Genomic DNA, 24,726 nt, shown 5'->3' with positions numbered 1-24,726 from the left:
GTCTAGCCTCTTTTTGCTCCCAAAAAGACCAAAAACTAAGAAAGTTAAGAGTTTTTCAAGTTTTGTTGCTAGTAAACCTACAAATTCGCCAAGTCCGGCTAACTGTCTTACAAGACCACCCCTTTTTTTGCTAACTGGGTGATAAATTGGCGAGCTGCCAGCGCAAATTGTGGGATCATTAATTTGCCTAATGACCCCTATGCACGCGTCGGTGGTCACATGGCTCCCATGTGACTAGGGGCTGGCGCCTAGGGTCTGGCACCCTCCCGGCACGCCCCTGGTTCCAGGCTCTTGGTCACATGGTCTGTGTTTAAACGTTGGGGGGTCAGGGGTAAGCCCTGGTCCATGTGGGCGCGATGACCAGGGCTGAGGCTAGCCCTCAGCCCTTAACCATACCTCTGCCCCAAACAATGTTTAAATATGTATATTTCATAAGTCCTTTAAAAAAGGACTACGGTTGGCGTGTTAGTATATGTGGTGTTTGGTTTGCAATAGGTTCAGTGGTCAAACCTTGCAGAGTGCAATCCAGACTTCAAATTTTTAGTGGCCACAGAGATGCCACATGGCAGCCTTTGGTTAGTCCACGTGGCAACCTCTGGTTGGTCCATGTTTCACACACCAACAACCAATACGAAATTGCCAACTCAACCCAATAAAGATTTGACAAGTGGCATGATGTCATTGGCCCTTTTCGAAGCCTAATCACCTTGCATAGTCAGCAGGCCCAATGATCTCTACGGACTTTTGACTAGGTACACTGCACAATTTTTTGCCAGAATTTGCGTGTTTGGGAAATCGATCAAAACTCATTTCCAGGAGCATATGACATATGTTTTCCGCGAAACAAGTTGCATCGGATTCAGAATGACGAACTCTACGTGGTTGTTCAAGTTTCAATCTATTCCGACAAATTTGAAATTTGAGCATATTTTTGATCCAACAGATCAAACCTAAAAGTGGGCAAATAATGGTCTCTTTCAGTAATTGACATATCCATTCTATTCTTCCAATTCACAGATTCTGCAACTAGCACTCTCAGACATAGGACAATACTTTTTTGCAAGGGAGGTTGAGTAGTCCATGAATTGAATAATAGTTATTTCCAAGAGTATCTAGATTGAACAAACTAATGTCCCTCATCACAATCCAAACTGAGATTTAGTGTTGCGGGCTTAAGTTGCTTAGATCCATCTATGATATACATAACATGTGTAATCTCCAGCCATCTCCTGAAAACTTGACCAATCCTGTTCTATTTTTCAAGGCTCAACCAATTTCCATTCAATGATGCTTGATTGCATGTATCTGTAAGTCTGTCTAATCCCATTTTTTTATGTCATGTCATTTATCATTCAACCATTCTTGGAAGCAAGCCCTTAAATTTCTGCTTCCAGCACTTACATGTGTCTTTGTTAATTGTGTGTTGTGAATAATACCACATGGATGACAATTCTTAGACACAGTTGGTTTATGAGGCATTACCCTCACCAAAGGTTTCTCCAATCTTGAAGCAGAAGCCCTTATGTTGATTAGTTAGCATCCTACCTCTCTGGTACCAACACTGACTACAGTTCCGGGTAGTCATATATGGTTAAGTGCCCTTTTCATTCTATTTTTATATATTTGACTAGGTCGACTGAGTCACTTTCTTGGATGCATGACGTTGTTATATGATCCCATAAGTTATAACTCCCTCTTGAAGGGATGCCTTCCTCATTTCCGGGAGCATATGACGTATATTTTCCGCGAAACAAGTTGCATCGGATTCAGAATGACGAACTCTACGTAGTTGTTCAAGTTTCAATCTATTCCGACAAATTTGAAATTTGAGCATATTTTTGATCCAACAGATCAAACCTAAAAGTGGGCAAATAATGGTCTCTTTCAGTAGCTTGACATATCCAGTCTATTCTTCCAATTCACAGATTCTGCAACTACCACTCTTAGACATAGGACAATACTTTTTTGCAAGGGAGGTTGAGTAGTCCATGAATTGAATAATAGTTATTTCCAAGAGTATCTAGATTGAACAAACTAATGTCCCTCATCACAATCCAAACTGAGATTTAGTGTTGCGGGCTTAAGTTGCTTAGTTCCATCTATGATATACATAACATGTGTAATCTCCAGCCATCTCCTGAAAACTTGACCAATCATGTTCTATTTTTCAAGGCTCAACCAATTTCCATTCAATGATGCTTGATTGCATGTATCTGTAAGTCTGTCTAATCCATTTTTTTTTTATGTCATGTCATTTATCATTCAACCATTCTTGGAAGCAAGCCCTTAAATTTTTGCTTCCAGCACTTACATGTGTCTTTGTTAATTGTGTGTTGTGAATAATACCACATGGATGACAATTCTTAGACACAGTTGGTTTATGAGGCATTACCCTCACCAAAGGTTTCTCCAATCTTGAAGCAGAAGTCCTTATGTTGATTAGTTAGCATCCTACCTCTCTGGTACCAACACTGACTACAGTTCCGGGTAGTCATATATGGTTAAGTGCCCTTTTCATTCTATTTTTATATATTTGACTAGGTCGACTGAGTCACTTTCTTGGATGCATGACGATGTTATATGATCCCATAAGTTATAACTCCCTCTTGAAGGGATGCCTTCCTTCAGTGAGGGGCACTTTACTTGAGTTGTGTACTTGTACGGATGCCTCCCTTCAGTAAGGGGTACCTCACTTGAGTTGTGTACTTGTAGGGATGCCTCCCTTTAAAAAGGGGCACCTCACTTGAGTTGTGTATGAATACACAAGATCAAGCTCTCATTTGAATCATCTCCTGATAGTGATTCACAGCAATTGATTCTTCAGCCTATGGGCACCATATCTTTTGTTTCCTTGTTCATGGGTTCATCTTCTCTTCTCTTTAGGATGTGCTTATGGTTCATGCTGATTTAGGGTTTGTTGGTTGTTCCATTCAATTCTTTTCTCTATCCTATGATCTTAACAGTGCATTGCGAGCCATTAGTGGTTTCTAGTTGTCATGTATGTGATGACAATAATGGAAAGCTATCTCACTATAGTGGAAAATCCCCATGATGGGAATCCATGCCACATCAATACTCTCCTCTTGTAGATGCATTGTATTGATAATGTCTCCAGATTTTTCTTAATGATGGGATTGCATGGTCCTTGTTGTTAGAGACCTCAAAGCATTAACTATCTTGTATGACAAGTCCAAACATGGTCCAAGCATCAAACTCTCTGAGAATCCATTGTTCCATGACAGGTCCAAGCATATTATGATCAGATATCACTTCATCAAAGATAGGATCTAGAAAGGGGCAATGAAACTTCAGTATATCTCTACAGATGAGTAGATTGCATACATTCTCACCAAATCTTTGGTGAAAGGGAAGCCTTTGTTTTATAGGGACAAGCTAGGAGTGGTACAGAATACCTTCCTTGCTAAGAGGGAGTAGTCGCCTAATTAAACCACCTTAACAATTACTTTAATTATTAAAGTAATATATTTTTATGAGAAAAAAGTGAGTTTAGTCTCATAAAATATAAAGGTTATTTGCATTAGTGAATTATATAAATCTCAGTGGTTGATCTAAAGGGAAGTTGATCTCTAGTCTCAACCATCAATTACTTTGCAAATTAGGGTTGTGGGTTTAATAATAACTCAAACTTATATAAAGAAGGTTGGGTCAAGGGAGAAAATACATGTAAGATACTCCCCTTGGGATATCTCAAAATTCCCGCTAAAAATTTGAGTTTGTTTTAGTTGGCCACTAAGGTATTTAGCCAAACAATTTGCATGCATGTGGTTGTAGGTGCATTCTTTGTATTTATTTTTGAAAAAACATGTACAGTGCCAAATAGACGCTATGGAAACACTCCAAACAGCAGTATATATAGTTGCATTGAACTCAGAAATTACACATGCCACTGATAGAAGCTTGCTACAACAATTCTAGAAAGAAATATGAGGGTAAATGATAGCAACCTTTCCTCAAACAGTTAGGTTGTACGACAACCACTCCAAGGATAAGCAAGTATGATAACTAATAATACCTTCAGCCTTCCCAAAACTTCCTCAGCAAGTAATAACCGATGTCTATAGCAGCTTGAATAGACACAAGACAAGGAACTCGGCCCTCTTCAAATCAGCAACTTGACCTATAAAAATGTTTACCACTTGACCCTCAAAATTAAGACAAAACTCAACCCCTTTTATAACAGAACTTGGCCCTTCAGACTTATGGCAAAACTCGGTCCCATTATAGCAGCTCGACTCCTTCAGCAAATGGCCACATGGACTGGAGATAAGCTCGGTCTATTATAGAGAATATAGAATACCCAAAGACATGTTATAAAATCAACTGATGACACCTTCAGATGTTATCTTTCTCTACCAATACCTTTCTCCATCAACAATGAAGCACAATCTCAAAATCCGAGTGATTCTGCGCCAACACTAGCTAGGGTGTATAGTTTCAACAACGAAACCAACAACCAGAATGAGGGTTTCCAAAAAACCCAAACTCTCTTCTCAAGAGCTCTCCAAAAATTTATTTTTCAACTGAGTGAATGCAAGAATGAGGAGAGACTCCTCATTTCCCTTATTTATAACACACTTGACCCTTTTGTCACCCTTTTACCTTTTATTTTAATAAAGTCACTTTAGTGGGTTGTTCTAGGCGAATTATGTCCCCTTGATTAATTTTCTCATCCTAGACTACAAGAACTTAATGAGGCTAGCGAAATCTTCTCTTTATGTCTCCCAAGCGAATGGGGACAGTACAATCATTCTCGCCCAAGATTGCTTGTCCTCAAGCAATTTCAATCCAGGATGTTGGAGCACCTATTCTCCTTCCCATGCGGCATCATCAATAGGTCTTGCTTCTTAGCTTTCATTCCCTTACCTCCATAATTTCTTCCAAAACCAGAATCAAATGACCTTCTTCGTCCAATGGTGAAAGCTTAGTAGAAGGGACGATGTGTTGTCCGAGGGCCTTCCTAAGGCATGAAACATTGAAGACATTATGTATCTTGCACCCCTCTGGGAGTTGTAGCTCGTATGCCACCTCTCCTATACGCCTCGAAATCCTATAGGGTCCATAGAATCTAGGTTTTAGTTTCTCTGCCCCTTTCAATTTAAGTGATGATTTCTAGTAGGGCTGCAGACGAAGATATACCAAGTCCCTTACCTCAAAGCCATGCTCCACAAGATGCCTATCTGTATAAACCTTTTGTTGATTCTGAGCCATCTGCAAATTATTTTTGAGGATTCCCAGTGTGTCCTAGCTCTCCTGAATCCAATCCTTAGCTTTAGGTGCCTTGTTGTCTCCAAACATTTGATCCACAAACATTGGTGCATCATACCCATACAAGGCTCTGAAGGGTGTCATCCCAATCAACATGTGATAAGTGGTGTTATAACAATGCTCTCTTAAGTGTAACCACTTTATCCAAGCTTTTTGTTGACCTGACACATAGTTTCTCAAATAGCCCTCTAGCCAACCTAGTACTCAGTGTTAACTTTGTCCCAACCAACCTAAACAACTCTTGCCAAATTCCTACCGTGAATCAGTGGTCCCTATCACTGACGATAGTCTTTGGCAGTTCGTGCAATCAGAATCTCTCCTTGAAGAAAACTCTGCTACCCGTGTTGCCGAGTATCAGGAAGGTATGGTGAAGAAGTGTGCAAACTTTGTGAGCCTGTCAACCACCACATAAATGTAGTCCTTTCCTTGCACTTGAGGTAACCCCATGATGAAATCCATCGAAATGCTTTCCCATTTTTCTCAAGAATGGGAATTTGTTGTAACCCTGTCAGGTGAGTATGTGTTGAATTTGTAACTAGGCTCGGTCATCATAAACGTGTTTCAGATGTAATTATCAAAAGAATGAAGAAAATATTTTTATTATTATTATTTGACTTATTAAAGCATGGGTTTCATGCTTAGGTCATCATGTTTTAGGTCAAAGTCCCCATTGAGGACTTCTAGGATTTATTCCGAATCATTAGAGTCATTATACATTTAAAGACTCCCTTCTTGGGCTTTCGGATCATGTAAAAAGAATTATTTTTTAGTCAAAAATGAATTTAGTCTCCTCCACACCAAGTCAGCCTCAAGAAGATCAAGTCGGCCTTAAGACAAGTAATTTGACCTCACAGAAGGGCTATAAAATACAAGGAGTTCGAATTCATTGGGAGCATCTCATTCTCTCTCATATAGTTCGATTTCTGAAGTTGGAAGCTGGAAAAGTGCAAAGTTGAGAAAGAGCTAGAAGAAGGGTTGGAAAGGAGTGCGAGTTTCTAGAAGGAGATAGTAGACCTCAAGATCGAAATTTTGGGACAACTCTTACCCTATTTTGAGGTGTATCAAGGGAGATCGAAGTCTTCCAAGCTTGGTCGAAGTTGTTGCTGCTACATAAGCTGGGTTGAAGCTACTACTGGATTGAAGCTGTTGTTGATGCTGCTAGGTCGAAGTTGCTTTGGAAGAGCTATCATCTACAAGAAGGATTGAGGGTTGACTTGGTGTGGAGGGAACTTTGTTTAGGTCTAGAGTCTTGGATTATCTCAAGAAACTATTGAAGTAAGAATTGTTGACTGGGTATTCCCCCAGATAGGGATTTTTCCCTGGTTGTCCGCCTACATTTGTTGTCCTTGTGTTATTGTTTTGGTAATTGCTTGATGAACTAAAAGATAAAGAAGAACATAAAGATAAAAGAATCACAAGTAATTATCTATATAAGAAAATCTTTCTGCCTTTCTGATTTTCTAACATGGTATCAAAGCTAAGGTGAAGGAGGAAAAAGGCAGTCTTGAGTATCTACTAGAAGGAATCTAAAGGATTGATCTAGGGATCATATAAGGAGCTCTTAGAAGAGAAGAAGCTCACTATCTTCAGGGACAATGTCTAACACATTAAAGAGTGAGAACAAGTTGGAAGGAGCATCAAACTACAGATCTTGGAAGAAGAGAATTGACCTCATTCTTGAAAAGAACAAGGTCTTGGATGTGGTCAGAGGAAAGGTGAAGAAACCTATCGAAGAATCCAGTGATGCAAACAAGGTGAAGTATAGAGAATTGGAGATATTGGCTATGACTCTGATGGTAGAAAGCATTAAGGACAATCTTGTCCCATACATTTCCAATATAGACCATGCTCAAGAAATGTATGAAGCATTGACAAAATTATTCACTATCAAAAATATTGGTCAAGTAGCAAGCTTGAAGAATGAGTTAAGGACTACTAAGATGACAAAGGATGATATTGTGGCTTCCTTCTTTGTAAGGATATCGAGGATTAGAGATGAACTTCAAGCACTGCACTATTGGGATTACCACCTACTTGTAGTTCTTTTAATTCGAGTCTCAATAGTTGGAAAGAAGCTCCCACCTTTGAACAATTATCGAATGCTTGCACCCAAGAAGAAATAAGAATTTCATTAGTATCCAACAATGGAGAAAAAAAGGTGTCAAATGCATACTCCGCTTCCCACAAGAAAGGACACTCCAAGAAGTCAAGAGGGCCAAGAAAGAAGGTTGATATGTCCAAGATAGAATGCTACCAATGCCACAATATGGGTCACTATAAAAGTGATTATCCCGACAATCCGAAGAACAAGAAAAGAAGCAGGGATCAAGCCAATGTAGCTGAAGAAGGATCTCCAAAGAAGACTAAGCCTGAAGAATTGGATTTAAGGGACTTACACTACTAAAGTCCTTTGATCTAAGTTTTTTTTATTTCACTTTGATTTCTAGTTTTTAGGTTTAACATATCTTTGGAAAAACATTTTTATTTGTTCTTAAGGTTATAGGTATCCCTCAAGCTTGGAGGGAGCTCTCATCAACCTCCAAAGATAAGCATCCTATTACCATTTTCATCTTTAGTTTTCCTTACTTATCTGGTTTTGTTTACATTAAATACTAATCACATTTTACTCTCATTTTCCTTGTTTAGGAAAACTAGTTGAAGACTCAAGAAAGAAGGCATCACAAAAGCAAAGCATTGGAATTACAAGGTTTGTTAAGAAACAAGAGGTATGCTTTGAATTACAAGTTTTTCTCTCTCCATCTTTATTCTCGATAAACTATTACTAACATCTTTTGTCTAGCTTTTTTGAATCTTAAAGATTCTTGATTTGGTGATTCATCATTAGATAAATCTACCCTCCTCAGATCTTTGATTGCTATTGTGGAACCCTAGAAGGGTTCATTGTGAAAGCCCTAACTTAAGGGTATGTCAGTGATTATGTGTTAAACCCTAATCTGCTTAGGGTTATTGTTGAAAGAAAATGTCATATGTTTTGATGAAGACGTGTTTGGAGTTTTGGTATGGTTATGGAAACCCTAACTTGTTAGGGTTGAATAGTGATGTCTGAAATCTCGAGCCTTTGAAGTATTGGTAATTTAGGGTTTGTTGTGTTTTGTATTGAAACCCTAGAACATTAGGGTTTGGTAGAGTGTATAAGCAAGACCCTTATGATGTCCTAAAAATGAAATCCTTGGGATGTGTGTTTGTCTGATCAAACCATAGTCTAATCAAGTTTGTTATATGTCTGACTCTTATTAATATTTGTGTAGTTGGGTTTGGCTATCACATGATATGCTTGTGCATGATGATGGAATCCTAGATACCTCAAATGACCTAATTGTTGATGGTCGTGAATCCTAGGGTTTGGAATGAAGCCCTAGCCGAAGTTTGATTCTATAGGATAATGGTATATGTAAATTCTAGGGTTTTGAAATTAAACCTTAGTAGAAGTCCAAATCTCTAATATATGATGACTATGTGATAATTTGAGATTTGTGTAAGATTGTTGAAATCTGAGCTTTAGTTATGATTGATGTTTGATTGTTTGAGAAAATCTAGGGTTTGCAATAAACCCTACTGGAAGCTAGTCATGTTACTTTGAATTGAGCTATTGATTGGTTTTGGATGTTAAAAGCTCATGTATGAAATATAAGATCTCGCATTGAATCCTAGTAGGAAATCTAACATATGAATTCTGAAAGTTGTCAGATACATTGTAGATTTATGTTTGTTTGTATTGTTTCTAGGGTTTGCAATATGTTGTAGTAGGGTATGTCATACCTCTGGAAGAAACATTGAAACCCTAGATGTAATGATGGTTGTTATGAAATGCTCAAAGTCTTGATGAAGTAGTCTAGGGTTTATGACAAAAACCCTAGCAAGAAGTTGAAGAGTATGTGTCTCTTGTTTGTAATTAAGTTTGGGTATCTGATATATAAAGTTGAATGCTTCCGTGATTTTGATATGGTTAACTTCATGCTTCTATAGATTTGGTTGTACTTGCTATCTAAGTTGTGCAGGTACATAATCTTCAAGATAGTGAAGATGTTCGTAAAGTAAAGTTGATGTGATAAGCATGATGTGAATGATGATGTTCATGATAACTCTGACGAGAAGGATGGAAGCCATGAAAGATTCTCTGATGTTGTAGAAAAGAAGTAGAACTCCCTAAATTAAGAGGGAGACTGGATGAAATCTCCCTAGTTTAAGAGGGAGCTTGAATGAAAGAAATCTCCCTAGGTTAAGAGGGATCTTGAATGAAAGAAATCTCCCTAGATTGAGAGGGAGCACGGATGAAAGGAATCTCCCTAGTTGAGAGGGAGGTCATATCATAGTCATGATGGACACCTTGATAGAAGAAATTGGAGAATGTATTTTGAAGGGTTGCTGAGATAAGAAAAGTCGGATCGATTTGTGGAATATGTTGTTGCATGAGAAGTAGGAAAGGAAGTTGCATGGTTGAGGAATCTTCTATCAAGATTCATTGGAAAAGCTCTAAGTCCTACTATGAAAAGTTGAGAAGCAACATCAAGTTGTTTGGAAGACCCCGGAGGTTTGTATCTATTTATGTACATTTGAAAGTTTGTTACTGATTGGGGTTGTGTTTGTATAGGTAAATCTCTTGGAAGTTTGATAGCATGTTTTTACATGCTTAGTATTTTCAATAAGCTTGTTTGGAGAGATTTGTTGTCGATCTACTTGATCGGGGAGGATTTGTTACAGATTGAAATAATTGAGAAAGTTGAGGCTTTGTGTGAGACATTCCCTAGGAGGACATCTAGCTGACACTTTGTGTTGATGTCTAGGTCCCAAAGTAGGGAGGGTAGCATTGGTCATGGAGCTTTGACCTCGGATACACACCTAGATCCTTGGGTTGATGGTTAATAAGTAAGCATGATGGTACCTAGAGAGGCTAAAAGCTTTAGTCCATCTTAGTCCCACTTGGACAGATTGCCTTGGTAGGGGATCTAGTCCATGGCATTGTGGTGCCTAAAATATTGGAGGACCTTGGATAGATCACCCTAGTCAGGAATCTAGTCCATGGCATTGTAGTGCCTAAAGCTCTTCATGGTTCATGTGTTTTGAGATCTTCCTTGTACTTGTATTGATCAATACCTCCCTAGTTAAGAGGGAGTGTTGAAATTTGTATCTAGGTTCGGTCTTCATAAATGTATTTGAGATGTACTTATCAAAAGAATGAAGAAAATATTATTATTATTATTATTATTATTATTATTATGACTTATTAAAGCATGGGTTTCTTGCTTGGGTCATTATGTTTTAGGTCAAAGTCTCCAATGAGGACTTCTAGGATTTATTCTGAGTCATTAGAGTCATTGTACATTTAAAGAGACCCTTGTTGGGCTTTCGGATCATGTAAAAAGAAGTATTTTTTAGTCAAAAATGAATTTAGTCTCCTCCACACCAAGTCAGCCTCAAGACAAGTAATTCGACTTCACTGAAGGGCTAGTGAAGGCCATGAAGAGAAATGTAGACATGTGATGGATGTATCTTCCCTAGTTGAGAGGGAGACATAGACACGACATTCTTGTCTTCATTTGGGAAGAAAGAATGGAGGATTGGGTAATAATCTGGCGTTTGATGCTCTCAGAGCATGTGTAGGGCATCCAAGACAAGAGTAGGCAAGAGGACTAATATTCTTTGTGGGCTGGGAAACTAAGATAAGAATAGTCCTAGAAGGTCATACTCAGTGAACACCCGGGTGGGTATGTACCTTGAGAGACAATGATGAAGGTGTCTATAGTCATTAGTCTCGCCAACATTATGCTCTGATCTGATGAGAGATAGAGTTGTTAGTCAAGGCCTTGTTGTGGAAACAATGTTGGTTACTATGATGCTATACAGATGGGTTACCAATCTAATTCTTCTTATGAGAAATTCTTCAAATTGAGAATGACCAAGTACCATTATGAATACCTCCCTAGTTAAGAGGGAGTGTTGAAGAAAGTGCAACTAGGTTCGGTCTTCATAAATGTAATTTTGATTTTTGTACTTGTAAAAATAAATAAATATTATTTTTGTAAATTATAAAATGAGTTTCTTGCTCATTGTGTAGGTCTAGCACGTGTTGAGGTGCTATAAGAAAGTCAAAGAGTCAAAGAAAATGTTGAAGAGCTCTTTTTGAACCTATGTGTAATATATACAGTCAATAGAAAAGTCTAAAAGCCCTCCAAAGACAAGCACAATCACTCCTGATGAAGTTGGCCTCCAAACAAGATAAAACTCAGTCATGTCGCCTCATATAAGAGACACATCGGTTCACTTAGTCAAGTCGGCTTAATATGGAGAACGAACAACTATAAATAACCAGCTAGGGTCATCACCAAAAACACAAAAATTGGATTTATCACCGAAAATGAGTTTCTTGCTCATTGCATAGGTCTAGCACGTGTTGAAGTGCTATAGGAAAGTCAAAGAGTCAAATAAAATGTTGAAGAGCTCTTCTTGAGCCTATGGTTGTAAACTCTCTCCTATATTTGTCAATACAAAGAGTATCTTGTTTTCCTATATTTTTTGTGTTATGTTTGCACTCATGTAGTTCAATGCCATGTAGATTTATTGAATAGAAATTTTAGATTATGCTACGTGGATTGTGGTTCCTTTGCTTGTCTTAGTCATGTGTGCAGGTTCTAATTATAGCACTTGGAGCTAGAATTGGAGCTTACAAGCGAGGAGGAAAGGAAATCTTGCTACAAATTCCAGGTAGACTTATTTCCCATACTCTAATTTCTATAAGGAAAACTTCATGTTTTTTGTCTTTTGTTGTTATAAATCAAACCACCAGATCGAGGGAATTCACCTTTGTCCGCAATCGTGAAAATTCCACATAAAAATTGATGACCATACTGGGGAAGGATTCTCCCCTTAGTGGTTTCCTTGGCCTTAGCAAATTTTTCACCTCATCTTAATTGACTCACTCAGACATTGATTGACCTTAGGAAAACACCCTTTCGAGCTTGGTTGGGTTTCTTGTATCGTGTTTTGACCGAAACAGCTCTAGCGTATTCCTTGTTCTCAGACAGAGCGCTTCAGCACACCCGTTTCTTCTTTGTGACTACGTTGCAGTGCACTGTTTCCTATTCTGCACCTGCGTTGATCTTGTAGGATGCAAAAATTTGCATTCCTTCGCCTTGCTCCTCATCCTGCTTTGGTCCAGAAAGTCTTCCTTGTGTCTCTGAGTTTGTCTGTGTCTTTGTAAAGCCAATCCCTTGTGTGAAATTGTGTGTTATTGCTTGTATCTTTGCAAAACAAATTCCCCTCAATTGTCGGAGGCGGATAGGGGGAGGGGGACTAAAACTGCGTATGAGTGTTAATCACCTCTGAGTGTCATCACTTTTTTGATAAGATTTTGTTTCGTTTTTTCTTTCTTCTTGTCAATTAGGGTTTGTATGCATAGATTGATTGTTGAATTTGAAAATTAAATTTTACATTACAGTTAAAGGTTGTTTGGTTTCTTTTCATCAGCGATCAAGTTGCATTCATATGTTTCTTTACATTTGAAACATTAAAAGAAAAGAAAATAAAAACAATTATTTGCATCGCATACAGGGCTTTCATTTTCATTGGAATAGTGAAGTTGAAGAGATCGAATGTTGTATCACTTGTTTGTTGCATTGTTGATTGATTTCTTCTTCCCCTACTTAGTTAGAACTTTCATTATTAAAAGAAAAACGAAAATAGTCATTTTTGTCATATTAGTTGCATCATAGGTGTGTTCAGGTGATATCGAGTTTTAAGCCTTGAAATCGAAACATAATTCAAGCTAAACTCTAAAATTCACTCAATTAATCTAAGGAGCATTTGAAACTCAATGACACATGTAGAGTTCTAAGCCAGAGACGTCTTCCGACGTCTTTAAACATAGGAGTTGTCGTTACTTATGAGTGTTACATTCCGAGGGTGATATCCTGTTCCACGTACGTCAGGTATATCAAATCGTTCTCCATGCACCTTCGGGTATATCAAATGGCGCTCCACCTACTCTAAGTATATCGAAACGCTCTCATCGAACAGTTACGTATTAGACAACGCTAATATGGACTACACTTCCACATACCTCCAGGTATATTTTGGAAGTCCAGCATAGTATGCAAGCCAACTTTACGAATACGAGTCGGCCGCCTTGTCACTTGTGATACGTCAAACATAGCATTCTGGGACATTGCCTGCATGTACATAAATCCTTGGTTTACCAAGGTGGTATATTGCAGTTCATAGTGACCTGTTAATCCTTCTCTGCATAGTTTACCCCTTTTTATTTTTATTTTGTCTTTAATTTCTAAAATCAATTAATTGACCACAGAACAACATCTTCACTGTGGAACAACTCCTTAGTGGATCTTAGGTTAAAACTAATGGCAACAGTTCCTGAATCTACCAATCAAGGAAAACCCTCTGATGGGAATCCTAATCCTTTTCCTTCTTTTGGAAATATTGGTGCTCCTTATATGGCAACATTGTCCCTTCCCAGATTTGCCATTGGTTTACCAATTTGGTTGTTTTCGACCTCCTTGGTTCCAGATGTCCAAACTACTTCTCAATCAAGTGGTCCTTCACCTGAACAACATCAACCTCAAATTGATCCTAAAGTTGAACCTTTTCCTTCTTCATCTATTGTTTATTCATCCCTTTCTTCCTCCTCGCCTAGTGAAAGTCATGATTCTAGTAACTAGAAAGCTAAGAAGAAAAAAAGGATGAAGAAGAAGAAGCAAAATAAGCAGGGTGCAACCAAGCAAACATTGCTATGAATGCAACTAGTATGGAGAAACTTTCCAATCAACCCTGCAAAGTTAAATTCCCTTGCAAGTTATGTAAGGGTGACCACCTTCTTTGAGATTGCGTTGATATTCAACAGGTATTAGAAGTGTGGTCCACAGGCTCACATCAGTCCCGATCATCAGCCTTTGGAGATCATGTTGATGACAAACCATCAACGTGTGATAGTAAGGTCCAAGGGAAAAGGGGTAAAGTTAAGTTTCCCTATAGGTTATGTGAAGGGAATCATCTTATTGACCTTTGTCCTTATATGGATGAAGCCTCAAAATTATTGGAAAACCTTACATTTTCTTAGCCTCGTCTTTCGGCTGGTTACCAAAAGCTTTCTACCAATCCTCCACTAGTCGATGAAGTGATTAATCAAAATCCCACTCTCTCTAAACGTGAATCCCATGAGTCTGTTCCCGACCAACTATTAGTTGAGAAAATGGTTGGCTTGATTCCACCTTCAGTTGATCGTACCTTTCCCGTAGAGAGTGAAGTTCATACCGGTTAGGTTCTTCTCATTTCTTTAGGTTCCAATGAACTAGGAGACAATCCTCTCGTTTCCACAGCACAGAGGAGCAGTTCTCCTATTCCCGTGGCACAAACGGGCAGTTCTCCTATTCCCACGGCATCCCCTCCAAGTAGTATGATCACTTCCTTTGATTGTAGTCGACTCATAGGATATCGTCTTCCTCCTTGCGTGCCCTTCCAAATCATAGTACAGGCTTATAATATGGTTGTATCTAGCACAGTCATAGATGAATGCGCGTATGTTAGTATTTTGTCCTCAACTGCTCGACAAGCTTGCGGCTCTCTACAACTTGTGCTCGTTACACAAAATTTGTTGGCTTTTTTAAGAGGAACTAGACAACTGTTAGGGATCCTTCCTCGGTTTCCTATTACTATGGGAGGAAAGACTGTCTATATGTATGCTATGTAGTCCAAGGCCCTTTGGATTTTAATTTACTCCTTGGGCATGACTATGTTTATGACATGGGAGCTCTTGTATCTTCATCTTTCGTGTGATGTGCTTTTTGCATGAAGGAAGAATTGTGACCATTGACCAGCTTTTGTTTATTGGTCCTAATTTGACTCCCAGTCAACCAGCTTCCCTAAATGGTCCTTATATGCAAGTGGTATCTCCCCCGCCACAGGTTAATTATGTGGCAACCTATTCCATGCCTGCATCTACTAATGATCTAGTAGGTGATGTAGAGTATCATGTACTGGGAGCATTGGTGCCTGATCTTTCCTTTGGATCCTATGATATGTATCCTTTCCAAAACATTGTTCTCTCATCTAATGAGAGCTTCTTGGAAGCCATGGTCTCTAGGGAGCCATGATTAATATAACTAGAGATCCCGAAGTAGAGTTCCTTGTCTTGTGTCAAGCTCGTTAAAAAATGAAACAAAGTGCCCAGAACAGAGTTCCTTTTCTTGTGTCAAGATCATTAAAAAATGAAACAAGGTGTCATGAGCATAGTTCTTTTATTGTGTCAAGCGCGTTAAAAAATGAAACAAATCCCCTTCCAATTCGAGTCTTTCATTAGATCTCGTAAATTCCAAGTCGAGTCTTTCACTTGATCTCGTATATGAACCTTCATTCCATCCACCTGTTAGTAACCAGTAGTCTACTTAGGTGAATGAAATCAAGCTTCGGGTGCATGTGCCTAGAATTGAGTCATTATGTTGGGGGCATGCAAACTTATCTCAAACATGGTTTTCCCCATTTCAAGCTTGTGTAAAAATGAAACCACTCTTACTCTCAAGCATAGTTTTTCCTCCATTTCAAGCTTGAGTAAAAATGAAACCAATTTCAAGCATAGTTTCCCATGTTTCAAGCTTGTGTAAACATGAAACCATTTTCATCCTACCTCTCGTGATTGCCATTTTTATCAACCTAATTCTGTCAGATGAGCCTTGGTTTTCTCTTTCCATCATCACCATCTACTTGGTTGATCATACACTTTCACTTGGTTGTTTTCTACCCTTTTCTGAGGAACCACTGTGATGAATGGTCTTATTAGCCAGCCTCTTGACCTCTATGTGTTTTGAGCAGTTCCATCATGACCGGAACCAGTTGCTACCCTTTATACCACTTGTTCCTCCAGGAGGAGTCCTCTTTCAGCTCTTTTTAGACTCCCTAAATATGAAAAGATTGTCGAGCACTTGTCCTTTTGAACTCGTTAAAGTAAATGAACAGACATCTACCCAGTATAAGTTTAACCCTTTTCCTAACTAGGATAGACTATTTACGAAAAAGGAATGCCTTAGTCAAAGAAGGCTAAGGAGTTCTCCTGAGTATAAGGCTAAGGGGTTCTCCTAAGTATAGTTTTCTACCTTTTCGGACTCGAGACAATTTTACGAAAAGGAGCCTTTGGAGTTTTCTTTTTCGCCTCTTTTTCAAACTCTCAAAACATGAAAAGAAGTCGAATTATACCTCCGTTGGACTTGTAAAAGCATCAAACATCATTGGACTTGTCGAACATAACGAGACCAAACCACTCCTTCTCAGGGTTCATTAAATATGCTCATAGGAATTCATCCAAAGGATGAACTTACAGATCAAGCATATGTTATCCTCCTCAAGCTTGTCAAAAATAAAGAGGTACTGACCAGAAATGGTTGGGGAAATTGGAAAAACAGGGTACTTCACCTATTAATAGCAGTGAGTCACTCTTGAACATGACACTCTTCCACTTCATCTCCCTGGTTGTTGGGTTGGGAAATTTGCTTGCCTTTTTGTTTCATCACACCATGATAAAAGCTATGTTGCCAGGAAACGTGGGTTCGGGGACAAGGATGGGTACGTCATTTTTTGAAACAGGGTGTGAGGATTCGTCGAGGGTATATTATAGTTTATATATATAATATATAACTATTATATTTTATAAATTATAATATATATGAATTTGTATATTTTTCAATTTAAAAAAGAAAACTAAAATATTTATGATTTAAATTTTAAATATTTAAACATGCACATCATTGAACATTCAACATTCACAATGAAATTTCAAAATTTCTAGTTTGATATCAAGTGCAAATTGGAGTTTACGTATTAATAAGAATCATTGTATATGCCCATTGTCATACTACATTCAAAATTTGCCTTAAGGCATCTCCAAACAAGAACTAGGAAATTTTAAAATACTAAAATAAAAATAGTTAATAGTGAACAATGGCTTCCTCAAGCTATGTCATCAACATCACTTAGATCTTCAGTTAGCATGCTCTCCAAGTAGTAATCACTCTCATCTTGAGGCTCCTTCTCATCCATAGAAAATGGAGGTAGCGCAATAAGGCCATCTAGTTGTATCTCCTCGTCCACACACATAGCATCATCTGTGTATTGGTCCCATCTCTTGAAAGGACCCTCCTTATACTCAGGGTCTTTTTGAGATATGAGACGAAGTGTGCTATGAATGTACACTAAGTTCTCTGCCTTCTTTGAGCCCAACCTATTTCTCTTTACTAAATGGATAAAGGCATAAGTACTCCAATTCCTCTCGCAAGATGAAGAACTAGCTACCTGGAATATTAGGGGAAGCCCATTCAATTAATTAAAAATTTAAAAATAAAAACTAAAAGGAACCCCAAAGAACCTGATTTTGGGGTTCCAAGTACCCATTATCAGGGTTCTCTGTACTCGTCAAGACAAAAGAACCCAAAATTTTTTAATGGAGAACATGGTTCTTCATAGAAGAACTTGGTTCTTATGGGTTCTTCTTAGAAACACCTATACTCGAATCCGGTACTTAGGGATGAGAATCTGGGACGGGTTCAAGAAGCCCACCCCTGGGTTCGAGAACCCATGCAACATAGGTTAAAAACCTTTGCATTCGGTTTTGGGTCAATGTTGCCAACTCCATTAACTGTTGCTGATATGTTCAAGGGAAGTCATTCAGTTGATATTTGCTACAATATTCCTAAGCCTTCATTCATGTTTTTCATTCCTGAACCAGTTCCACATCAGCATCATTTTGTCTCGAATTTTGATACCTGTTTTGTGTCATTGATGGGGGATACATCAAGGCCCTCCTGCGACGGGTCGCTTCCTATCGGCATCAGCACATTATCCAGGAAATTGACTTAGAAACTCCCTTTGGTACCTTCGAGCTTGCATACATCAACGGCAAGATTCCTCGCTCTCGACAACAAGTCCTCATCATTGACCTTCGACTAGAAGATTTTGTTTGTTGTTCGACTTCAATTCATCTACTCACACCACATAGATTGTATTGTTGTACCTTGAGAGCCATTAACATCATCGGTGATTTCCCTTGCCTCTATTAACGGCTTACATCATTGGTCGGTAATCAGATGGTGTCTACCATGTTCGACTGCAGCTCATTTAATCGCATCGTTAGATTCATACTATTGAACGATCGAGTGAACGAGATAGAAGACCCCGCATCTAGTTTCATCCATCTGGTTTGCACTTTTAGGATTCATACCAGATCACAGAGTATGATGGCTATGATCATACAAAAGATTATCCAAGCATGGCTCCACTCTCTGTCATCAGTGGACGAGATTTTTTTATCATTGTACATGTAATATGGCTTATATGCTAAGTATGGGTATGACTCCCTCAGCAGTGATATCATGATGAAAAATGTATTGTAACAGATGATGATCTCGACCAATTGTTCTTGATCCAGACTTGTCACAAGGTAAAGCACTTCAGTCCAGACTTGTCACAAGGTAAAGCACTTCAGTCCTCAATCACTGCTTCTAACTTTGTACTTTAGGGGGCAATCTATTACAAACCATTTTGTCACATTTGTTCAATAGGCCTGCAAACCGGATCAATCAACATCCTTGAACACTTTGTCATAATCCCTTCACAAAGCCCTAAGCATCACTTCTCCAAAAAGTCTGAGTTTTTGGGACAATTAGCTCAAAAACATTGGTTTTACCCCCAGCGCACAATGCCTACTTGGTCACCTGCATTCAGCTCATGTTGCATGCTTGTTCAGCCAGCACTTGTTGCTCCCTTCTACAGGTGCGCTGATTCTAGAAATTCGAGAAAATTAAAAATATCTCTGAAGCTTCCTCTTCCAGAAGCTTCCAAGGTAGTTTTAACTATTTACCACGGATAGAGAGCTTGAATTCCTATCTGATCCTATCTTGGAGACCTTATCTCTTATCCCTTGAGCTCATCCTCCCATCATATGTGGATCTCAAGCCCATAATGGTAAATCCTAAACTACCACACTCATCCTATAAATTTACTACCTCCCATAAGGTCTGGGTTGGCTTTTGGAGATTGATAGTTCCCTCATGTTGTTGCTTTGAGCCTAAAGGAGTCATCATATTCATGCATTAGGGTTGATGTTGAGGTGTGCTTTGTGACAAGGAAGGACAAGTCAACTTGGGGAGACATCTACAAAGTCAGCTACTATTTATGGTTGTAAACTCTCTCCTATATTTGTCAATACAAAGAGTATCTTGTTTTCCTATATTTGTTGTGTTATGTTTGCACTCATGTATTTCAATGCCATGTTGATTCATTGAATATAGATTTTAGATTATGTTACATGGATTGTGGTTCATTTGCTTGTCTTAGTCGTGTATGCAGGTTCTAATTATAGCACTTGGGGCTAGAATTGGAGCTTACAAGTGACAAGGAAAGTAAAGTTTGCTACAGATTCCAGGTAGGCTTCTTTCCCATACTCTAATTTCTCTAAGGAAAACTTCATGCTTTTCACCTTCTGTTGTTCTAGATCAGACCACTAGATCTAGGGAATTCACCTTTGTCCACAATTGTGAAAATTCCATATAACAATAATATATATGTGTGTGTCACTTCCTTGTCGTATCATATCTGGATTTTTTTAAAGTTTGTAATATTCATTTAAACTTTGTATTTATATATGTTCTTATATCTGTTTTAGTGCAACTTAGCTCATATCCCTATCCCTAAAGCATCATACTCAAGCACGAATGGTTGAGTGAAATCTAGTAAAGCTAGCACAGAACATGAACTTATCACTTGTGTCATCCTCTCAAAGATTGCTTGTGCCTTATCTGTCCAACTGAAAGCTCCCTTCTTAGTGAGGTCTGTCAGATGCGCCGTCGACTGTGAGTACCCCTTAACAAACTTCCTATAATAGGTGCAGAGGCCTAGGAATCTTTTCAGTTCTATCACATTCTTGGTGGTAGGCCACTCAATGATTGCCCTGATTTTATCCTGGTGTACCTGGACCCCATCTCCCCCGATCACATGCCCCAAATAAAGCATTTCATACCAAACTCACATTTGGACATCTTTGCATAGATTTGTTCTTCTATGTTCCCAACACCTCGTCCAAGTTCCTCAAATTTTCTTCACGGGTCTTGCTTTAAATGAGTATGTCATCAAAGAAAACCAACAAAAACTTCTGCAGTTGTCTATTGAACACATGGTTCATGCAGAACCGAGATGTAGTGGGGGCACTAGTTAGCCCAAATGGCATAACCAAAAACTCATAGTGCCTGTAATGGCACTGGAAAGCAGTCTTTGGGATGTCCTATTATCGAACTCTAATCTGGTGGTAGCCCGATTGAAGGTCTATCTTCAAAAAGCATTTTGCTCCCTTCAACTCATCCATTAGTTCATCAATCCTCGGAATCAGATACCAATTCTTTATTGTTTTCTTGTTAAGTTCTTGGTAATCAATACACATCCTCAAGGTGCCATCTTTCTTCTTAGCCAACACTACCGAAGAAGCAAAGGGACTAGAACTAGGACGAATGTGGCCCAACCTTAACAACTCCTTGATAGCCTTTTCGATCTCGTCCTTGTATACCTTGGGATGGTGGTAAGGGCTAGTTATAACTGCCTGAACCCCCTCCTCTAACTCTATAACATGCTCAAACCCTCTATCTGGGGGTCTACCTGGAGAAATATCACCAAAAAAAATTTGATGTTTAAGGAGTAATACCTAGATATCATCTGGATGTTGTCGAGGCTAATATGGTGGCTTCCTATAAAAAATATAGCACTCAACTACCCACTCGATGTCTCCATGCCACAACATTGCCTCCATGCTATGAGATGATACTATCTTGGGCAAATATTGATGCATGGCTCACAGGACTACCCTTTTGCCATCATGGTCCATGAACTCCATCTTCATAATTCTTTGATCAATAGTGTATCTCCCAATGGAATAAAGCCACTGAACTCCGAGTACCACATTGGTATCTAGTACATCCACCACAAAGAAGTCATCTGTCAATGTGTAATTCCCCATGGTTATTTTCAATTTGGGGATCCATCTAGTGCACTCCATTTGATAACCACCCAGTATGATCATTGTGAAACCATCAAGCTCTTTTGTCGAAATCCCCTGCCAATCCACCATAGCTTTGTTTATAAAGTTGCGGGATGCCCCACCATCAATCAATATTGTCGCCTTATGTCCCAACAAAACCCCTCTAGGGGAAGGATGGTTTAGGAGGAAACCTACTCTTAGGAATGGCATCCTGCATATCTCTAGCTCTACTGATTGCATCTTGTAGAGTGGCAGGCTTATAAGCCTTAACCCAACCACAGAGGCTTAGACAACCCCTCCACAAACAACGTCACCGTCTGTGCATCAGATATATCGGTGACCATCACTACCAACCTCTGAAAATATGAGATATAAATCTTCAAACTGCCAGTCTACTTGAGATCTTCCATCTCTCTAAAATGAATCTCTAAGTCCTTGTCAAAGCATTCACCATCCAGATGGGAAGTAGCCAACTTGATGGCATCTGTCATCTTCATCTGATGGAGCTAGAAATATGTGTCCAACTTTTGAACCCATGATCTAGATGAACATTTTGAGGACCCATCAAAACTTGGGATGGTCACTTTCCCCAATGTCTTATGTAGTTCCTGGTTCTATATCATAGCCCTCTTGGCTCCCTTAGGCCTGTCTCTACACTTGAGGTTGCAAAAGTCTGTGAAAGTCATGGCAACTTGAAAGTCTTGCCCCTCCCTCGTATACTCCTCCAAATATGCCCCAAAAGGCTCATCCTCATCAACTTGCACCTCATAAATTTAGAATCTCCCTATTAAGGAAATCACTAGGGTTTGCAAGAAGAGGTTTTGATCCTCTCACCCTCTTCAACAAGGCAGTCGTCATTGAACTTGCCCTAGGTAACTCCATTGCCCACTTAGATCAAGGAACTAGACTAGGTGGTGGTGATCAACCCCTCTACATTTACTATTGTCTCTCTCTTCTCTCTTAAGTTCTAAATATTTAGGGTTAGGTTAGGGTTTCTTTGAAATATTGCTAAAAGGTAATTTTATTTGATGTTTTATTTTTCTCTAAGTAGGAAATGCATCAAATAATTGTCAAAAAACAAAATCTATCATTTATTGCATGTTAAAACCCTAATTCTAGGCCTGAAGTCATCATTATATTGTTGTTTTATGCATGTTTTAGCCATAAAAACTCAATTGCAAACCATAAACGTAGCATATTAGCATATCTAATTGATAATGTTGATCCTTTGTTGATTTATTATTGTAAGACTATTTCATCTATTTGTTATATGACATTGCATGCCCTATCATTGAAAATCTATCAAACCCTAACTTATAACAACCCTCTAATTTGCTTAAGTGGTCTAGGGACAAGGTGCATGTACCTTGGTAAAGATTATCTTATCCCTTAAAGCTCTGCCAGTGCCCAATCCCAGTCTTTACACCTCATTCATCACCTTGAACCCTCCTTATTGAATATCGTTAGGTGCTGTACATAGAGGGAAGCCTCCCTTGAGGTTCAATTACCACTAACTAGCTAGAGAAAGGCTACTAACATGACAATGATGGTCGATCTCCTATTGCCCCTTGGTCTAGGCCTATCTAGTGAGGCTTTGCACTAGGCTTGCTATATTTTACCATAACAATCATGAACATCACTATACTTCTAATAGAGGCCACCTTCACTAAATTCTAGAACCATGTTGGTGTGGGAATTATGGAATTGAGGAGGGGTGTAAATATTGTGTTGTAATGACTTCTTTCTGTGGTCCCTTGTTTATCTCAACGAAGGATGTTGGAATCATTGGAGTGATATGTAAACCCATTTATATGTATCATCAATGTACTTGTAATCATCATTATGGCCATACATTATTTTCTTAATGTTGTTAAGGCTAACCTAGTTAACTTAGATATGTAGGCTCAATAACCCTCCTGGAGAGTGTGCCCCCGCTTGTGTGGACCCATAACCCTCTTGGGAGGACACCCTCCCAAGTTGAGTGGTACATACTATAAATACACCATTCAAGCTTCATTTGTATATCATCTTTTCCTCATTGAGCTAAGGCTCTCTAATATAAAGTGTTTAATCCTATCTGCCCCCAAACCTTGTGTTGTGCACTCCTTGTTCCTTGACTTTTTTCTCACTTGTTCACTTGATCTTTCTCTCTCTATCGCATTAACGAATGCTCCAATGAACTGTTACAGTGCTAGCTTTTCCTTTTTAATTGCAAGTTTTTGGGTTGGTCTTTTGGTTCCATTCAATTCCCTTTTTATGTCTGTTCTCAACATGTAGGATGTTATGATTAAAAAGCCTTAGTTAGGATGTCCTAATCTGTTTAGTGGAAGGGTGTTCCCCAACCGTTAAGAACATAACCTGCTATGTGTATAAAGAGGCCCCAATCTTAATTTGAGATATCATCATGATTAGATGAATTCCTATTATATATTATGCATCACATTCATCTCTATTGATCACATGTATATATATAGGTAAATATGCTGCCACTTGCACTAAGAGCTCCATGATAATTCCTGTGAATGATGTTAGTACTGTTTTAGTGCTAGTTTTTCTTTCCTTTTTCTTATTGCAAGCTATTGGGTTGGTCTTTTGGTTCCATTCAGAGCCCTTGTTATGTTTGTCATATCAATATGTAGGATGTCATTATTAGGAAGCCCTAGTTAGTATGTCCTAATCAGTAGAGTGGAAGGCCATTCCCCAACCATCAAGAACATAACGTTCTATGCATATAAGGAGAACCCTATCCTAATCTGTCATATGATCACCACAATTGGATGAATTCCCATTATATATTGTGCATCACCTCCATCATATATATATATATATATATATATATATATATACTGCATGTTGCAACATGAATACACTTTAAAGAGTTCCATGATAAATATGGTGTCCTGTGAATGATGTTGTGATTGCTTCTAGTTCTCTCCTTTATGTTATTTGATATTTATTTAAGCCACATGCACACATTATTAATTTACTTGTGGATTAAATCTATTTTACTCCCATTTCAAACTCAGAACTTTGAGTTGATTGCAATCTCAACACACTGTAATCTTTTTTGTGCAGTCATGTAAAACAACATGTATTTCCAAAAAAAGAAATCTTCAGAACATATATATATATATATATATGACATCACTGCACAAAAAAGATTAAATTTTGTTGAGATTACAATCAACTTGAAGTTCTGAGTTTAGAATGACAATGACATGGGGTTAATCTATATATCTGTGTACTCTTAGCACAAAGGGTTAGCCCAATCAGTTAAATAATCTACCCAAGGCATGTTGCCAACAGGGAGGCTATAGGTCACAAACTCAAATCCAGTTGAGTCCCTCAAGGTTACCAGCCACTATTGTGGCTGGCAGTTGAGCCGCCCTCCACAGATA

General features: G+C 38.6%; 1 protein-coding gene across 1 annotated transcript in view; it reads right to left on the bottom strand.

Annotated features, from left to right (window-relative positions):
• The window catches only part of LOC149176471 (Nucleotide-diphospho-sugar transferases superfamily protein), a 204,115-nt gene that overhangs the window by 5,808 nt on the left and 173,581 nt on the right, over positions 1-24,726 (bottom strand). The gene's annotated exons all lie outside the window — the stretch shown is intronic.

This window comes from Pinus tabuliformis, chromosome 4_1, assembly GCF_031772625.1.
Source record: "Pinus tabuliformis cultivar Carrire ecotype Pingquan chromosome 4_1, CPIR1, whole genome shotgun sequence".
Lineage (NCBI taxonomy): Eukaryota > Viridiplantae > Streptophyta > Pinopsida > Pinales > Pinaceae > Pinus > Pinus tabuliformis.
This window is presented reverse-complemented; position numbering and strand designations above follow the sequence as displayed.